The sequence below is a fragment of the Aegilops tauschii genome, chromosome 6, assembly GCF_002575655.3.
Source record: "Aegilops tauschii subsp. strangulata cultivar AL8/78 chromosome 6, Aet v6.0, whole genome shotgun sequence".
NCBI lineage: Eukaryota > Viridiplantae > Streptophyta > Magnoliopsida > Poales > Poaceae > Aegilops > Aegilops tauschii.
This window is the reverse complement of record NC_053040.3, coordinates 413,481,223-413,485,948: the sequence shown is the minus strand read 5'-3', so window position 1 is coordinate 413,485,948 and position 4,726 is coordinate 413,481,223. Positions and strand designations below refer to the sequence as shown.

Here is a 4,726-nt window from a genome sequence, read left to right as displayed (position 1 = left end):
TATCTAAACATATATGCTAGTAATAATTGGACATTTCATACAACTTTTTGTCTATTCATGGACATCAACCAAAATTGGCAGGAGAGAGCACTCGAACTGATAATAGTTTTTTATTCGTACTGATCAATGTTTTTAATTCAAACCATTTTTGCCTTTCCTGAGAAACATCAAACTATCATGTACACTTTCTTTTAAGAAGTACCAATCATATCATCATAGACAGAAGAACTTGCAGCTGCTGCTATGTGTACGAATTGCATGTTTTGGTTGTCCTCATTGCCTGCATCGTGTACTTCATCCTTAGCCAGCTTGGTTTAGTACAAGCAACTACAACCATTGAGTACCAAAGATAACACAAGCACATGTTTAGTCTGCATCATTGATTACCAAAGATAACACAGGCACACATGTTTAGTACAAGCAGCTACAACCAGCCAAGTTCATTCGCAACAATAGCCGCACTGCAAAACATGAACCGAGTTTAATTTTGACCGCTGCTTCGGCGCCGTTGGCGGAAACGCCTCTGAACTTGGCGTATACCGGCAATGGAACTTCTCGGCCTTCCATACACGCACTGAAGACATGTACCAAAGAATAGCATGCATCATGATTCAGAAGACATACAATAGCTACACGCAGACATACAATAGATTTGTAGCAGCACATGCACCAAACTTGCAGAATTTTTCTTCAACTAATTTGGGCTCTGATTTGGACACAAACGAGAGCACACTATTTTCTTAGAAATTCCACTATCTTGAAGGATACGTAAATATAATATAGAACTACGAGCTTAAAAATATACACAAAAACACATGTCTTCAACAAACCAACCCATGATCTTTTATACAGTTCTTTTGTATCTGTATATCAAATATTTTTGCGTATGATATTTGTAAAATTTAGAAACTAAACTATGCTTTGTCCCCGGTAAAGTCATGACCAAATTCAACATTTCAATTCCAACAGTTCAAGATCACAGGTAGTAGTTCATCAGTTCAACCGTTCAATTCAAACAGAAGGTCACAGGTTCATAACCAACTTTTCAACGGTTCAATTCAAATTTCAACAATTCAATTTTCAATAGATCAAACCAAGGAAAGACAACTGGCCGAAGGGGTGGCCAATGGCCACAGTTGCTCACGGTGTGCACGACAGTGTCCAACAACCTCTATCCTGGCTCACTGCGGAACGACGTGCTGGGCGCAATCCACGGCCTGGCATATGAGATGCAAAAAAGAGTTAAAGAGGACTTAAGCTAATTTTTATAGCTGATGATGTAGCATTACAAAAAATAATATACTTTAGCCCATAAATACAAAGTACTCTGAACTTTTCCAGAGCTTTTTGTTGAACTGAAGCATGCTCCAGAGCAGGACGAGATCGAGCGGATTGGGAGGATGCTGAGCAACATACATTGGAGATGCAAGACCACAATACATCAATTAGCGATGTCACTGAACTTTGGGACATTTATACTACAAGAATTGAATCTACAGCAATCTTGAACTTTCAAGTTCCATACGCAAGATAGCTACAATTTGCTAAAATCAATCACCAGCAGAAAAAACACCAAAAGGTTCTTCAAATGGTTGCTTGAGGAAGAGCCAAAGCTATTTTGGGGTGGCGGACGGCAGCAGCATGTGGGCTGGGTTGTCTCGCACCGGGAAGGATGAGGAAAACGGCAACCCAACCACTATAGTGGAAATAGGAGCTGATGGCCGTGGACTGCTGCTCGGCATGAACTCGATCGTCCGGATGCCACGGGGCTGGACTGGGAACGGCGCTGGACATATTGGAGCAGTTGCCAAGGAGCTTAGAGCAGCAGTGTACATCGGCAATGGACTGCTAGTGCCCAAGGAGATGTACTGCTCCCCTGGGATGGAGGGGCGAAGTGTGTGCCTCCCAAGCCGCGGCGTCGAACTGCTTCGGGTTGTGTTGTTGAACAACCCGGTGTGGCGGCGGTGAACGGTATGGGCGGTGCGGCGATGGAGCCCCACCAGCAGTGGCAGGAGGCTCGACACAATCGGCCTAGTAGCTGCGACGGTGAACGGCCTGGGGCGGCCGGGTTGGACTGCTGGTCGCAGTGGCGGCGGACCCAACGCCCTGGCCACACCGGGATGATAGGCAACCAGAAGGAGCGGAGGGGCGTGTCCACGGCGGAGAGATTGAACGGCCTGTGGTTGCGGCGTTGAACTGAGCTAGATGTATGTGTTAAAAATAAAAATGGCTAATGCAGCATTGGTGGAGCTATGTGTATTACTGCAGGGGCCATGCCCCCCAGCTCTTGGATTTTTTTGTGAAGAAATTCTGAATTTGTTTGTCACAAATTGAGAGAAATATAGTTTGTGAAGAAACCAGCCCTCCACACACGCCATGGCCCCCTTAGTCATTTGTCGCTAGCTCCGCCACTGGCATTCAGAATTGGCAGAAATTGAAGCAGCAACTGTACCATATTTTGTACATACAAGCATACGGAAAATCGCAGAGGCAACATAGTATACCTGATATGTAGTTGGACTGGCGCTCTGGGAATTTAGAACTGAGGAAAAAATGTACAGACAGCTCGAGCGCCATGAGCAGAAGGCCCGGAAGAAGCGGCGCTGGTGGTCAGGAGATCAAGAAGAAGCACTGACTGGCTGCACAAAATAAAAAAAGATAAGAACAAAGTGAAGCACCATGGTCTGCGTACAAGCAGATGGAAGAAAAGTTCCAAGGAGTGGTGGCCGCCAGATACATCATTTTTCAGTTAAAAGAATGTATCTCTGTAGATAGCAGGAACAAAAACTCTTTTAGATAACTCAAATCATATAGAATGAAGCAATATGAGATGGAAGAGTAAAGCAACAGGAGAATGCAATGTGAGTTTGTAAATCATGTAAAGAAAGAACAACTTGATTTTCCAAAAACGCTAGTATCCAACTAGTTCTCCACCTAAAGCTCAAACAGGCCCTGCATGCTCAGCTAATTAACCACAGACGTGACTATTCTTTTGCACTACACCAGACTGCACATTCACATTGGCCATGTATAAATGATTTTCTTTTAGGAATAACATCAAAAACAGCAGAAAACTTAGCTTGGGAGATGGAGTAACATGAGCGGGTCTGCCTCTCACCGCCGCAGCTGCAGAACATATTGATTTTCAGTAGAAGAAAAAGAATTGATCTATATGTGATCCATCACAAAACAAAGCATACATGCATACATATATCACAAGTTCAGAACATCACAGCTCACAAGCACATCCTCTACGCTTTAGACCTTGGGAATTGTTGCAGTCCCAACACTCTGTACGCGGCCATAGTGATGCCTCTGCTTCATGTCACACAGGTGCGCGCGCGGTGTTCGTCTCGCCGTCGCTATTACCGGACAGGCAGAACAGTGGCAGCCTACAGAACAAAGCACCATCTGCTTGTACTGGCCCTATTTCACTGCATTTTCCCCACAATTTGTTGCAACAAAGCACCATCTTTTTGGTAGCACAATGGTTTGCAGAATCATGGCAGCTGGGACTAAATTGTACTGCTGTGAATCAAAACTTCAGAGACAACTAAACTATACTGCTATGCAATCAAAATTACAGCTGCAAGAAGGATACGTGATTCCAGAAATGTCCCCCAACATGTACTGGGCAGCTTCAGAGCCTGTACTGACAATGAACTATGGATCGACGGCTAGAGGCGGAGGAGCTCCACCCCGGCGAGTCGAGAGTAAATCCACACATGGCAGCGCATTCAGTTGAAAATAGAAGAGAGCAGAACACAGCGGTAGAAGATGCTCAGAACTCCACACACAAGTGAGACCGGGCTGCTCTTCGTCGAGCTCCGCTGGCCGAGCGGCCGGAAGACCCAAAGTTGAACGGCTAGAGCAGATCAGCCAGGACGGACTCCATAGCTGCACAGGGAGCCGGGTGGAGGGAGGCGCGCGGCGGCCAGGGGTCGGAGGCGAGCGACGGGTGGGGTCGGAGGCGCGCGACGGCCGGGGTAGGAGGCGCGCGACGGCCGGGGTTGGGACGCGCACGGCGGCCGGAGGAGAGAGTTGCATGGCGGCCGGTGGTTGGGGGCGGCGGGCGCGGCGGGCGGCAGCGCTTGGTTGGGGCCGGCCGTGGGCGGCGGCGAGCGGGCAGGGGAGGAAGGAGGCGGCGCGCCCGCGGGGGAGGAAGGAGGCGGCGCGGCGGCGGGGAGGGAGGAGGCGGCGTGCGCAGCGGGTTCCACGTTTTTCTTTTTGTTTGTTACCGATTCGGGCTGGTGGGCTGGTTCGGCAGATTGTGTCGGGTCGCTCCTATATAGGGCCTGACAGTAACAAAACAATATTCTGTTACTAGTAACAGAATAGTCCAGCCGCCTGTCCCCACACCCCCAAATGTCCTTGATAGGGGGCGGCCCACATAATCAAGTCACTGAGAAAGATGAGGACATCAAACATGTGGTTCACTTCCACGGCAGAGGACGGCGGCGATGGGGACTGCTCCTCCGGCGATGTAGGCCGCGAGGAGGGACAATCGTGTAGTGTATGATTCCAAGCGATGACGTTCTGGGCATCGCTGATCTGCTCCGCTTCGGTCCAAGCCTACCGGTGACGGGCCTCACTCCACTCGCTCGTCAGAAGTTAACCTTTCTCTTTATACTTGAGTTTGGATCACAACATAATATTTATTATTTCAAAACATGACCTCATGAAGATTTCTTTATTTATGAAAATTGTTTCAGTTATGAGATTTCAT

At 47.8% G+C, this 4,726-nt stretch overlaps 1 long non-coding RNA gene across 3 annotated transcripts; it reads right to left on the bottom strand.

Annotated features, from left to right (window-relative positions):
• Positions 1 to 350: 350 nt before the first annotated feature.
• Positions 351 to 4,257, bottom strand: LOC109745847 (uncharacterized). 3 transcript variants are annotated; one of them, XR_002228658.4, is made up of 4 exons: positions 3,209 to 3,554; positions 2,505 to 3,126; positions 1,145 to 1,217; positions 351 to 574 (listed from the first exon to the last, which is right to left on the bottom strand). It is a non-coding gene; the product is annotated as an uncharacterized lncRNA (long non-coding RNA). The 3 variants fall into 3 exon arrangements; XR_012188030.1 differs by lacking the exon at positions 351 to 574 and having other exon boundaries at positions 940 to 1,217; positions 3,201 to 4,257; XR_002228657.4 differs by lacking the exon at positions 351 to 574 and having other exon boundaries at positions 940 to 1,217; positions 3,209 to 4,257.
• Positions 4,258 to 4,726: the final 469 nt, after the last annotated feature.